The sequence below is a fragment of the Pygoscelis adeliae genome, unplaced genomic scaffold (genome assembly GCF_000699105.1).
Source record: "Pygoscelis adeliae isolate BGI_AS28 unplaced genomic scaffold, ASM69910v1 Scaffold13, whole genome shotgun sequence".
In the NCBI taxonomy this organism is placed as follows: Eukaryota; Metazoa; Chordata; class Aves; order Sphenisciformes; family Spheniscidae; genus Pygoscelis; species Pygoscelis adeliae.
Window position 1 is genome coordinate 3,191,160 of NW_008824499.1, and position 1,185 is coordinate 3,192,344.

Here is a 1,185-nt window from a genome sequence, read left to right on the forward strand (position 1 = left end):
GGGAGCGGGGGGCTCGTCCCTCCGGGAAGGCACGTTGGGGTCGCGGCTCTCGGCTGTAGACTTCTACATCAGCCCATCCAACACCTTAATCTGCAGGTAGCCCGAAGTGTTCCCTCGAGGCTGTGTTTTCAGTTGGAAACCCCACTCGCGCGGGGGGCTCCGGGGAGGGGACCGTGGTGTTTGTGGGGCCCTCGCCCTCATGGCCAGCGTTGGGGAGGGACGGGGGGGCTGCCGTGCAGTGGCGTAGTTGGGCGTCCGCGCTCAGGGACCAGACCCGAAATCATCACCGGCGATGTGAGCGGGAGACGGCGCCCGAGCAAAGGAGTTGTGTTTGTTAGCAAAGGCGGTAGCTACAGAAAAGAGATGTTGGGCTGCAAGTTGCAGGGATGACGGCGAGCTACTTTAAACCTCCAAGTATTGTGCTCTCCTGTAATGCCTGGCTCGGTTCACACAGCCGCAACCGGTAACACCACCCACCGGACCAGGGCCGAACTACAAAAACATCAAAGGGATTTTTTCCCTGGACCTACTCTGCACATGCCCTGCTGATAAATTGCAATATTTCCCTTCTACTGGTGATGCTGCTTAAGCATGCGTCTAATCTGAGAAAGATGCTGTTCTGCAGCGAAATACCCATGTGCATCCTGCCCTCGCCTCACGTAGCAGCCTTAAAGATAAGGAAAAGTAGGAATTGTTTTAAAAATGTGCAAGCAGCCCAGCATGTTCAGAGGGAGAAGAGTGTGTGTTAGATTAATCAGAGATTAGCTGCTGGGGTGTTTAGGAAACCAGGCTGTGGACTATTCCCATAATAAATCTCGCCACGTGGTTCGTAGCAGCCACGGTGAGGAGGAGAAGCCAGCGTAACTCACGGAAAATAGAAGTTATCTGTGAAGTGGATGTAACGAAGCAGGTCTCGTTACTCTGTTGGGATTCCTGGGTACGCAGCAGTGCAATGAGGATGGTTGACTTATTTTTGGGGGGAGGAAAGGAAAAGAAGTGAATTTTTAAAAGCAAAACTTTAGTAAGTTGGGTTTGTGTCTAGTTTATTGCCTGCTGCTATCCAAATTGCCCTGTGTGTTTGTTTCTGCTGTGGTTTGGCAGGTCAGTGGCTCCTGACTTTGGGGTGTGTTTTGCTGGCCCCGCTAAAGAGTGCTTGGCTGCACTTTAAAAGTTTTTCTGTTCTGA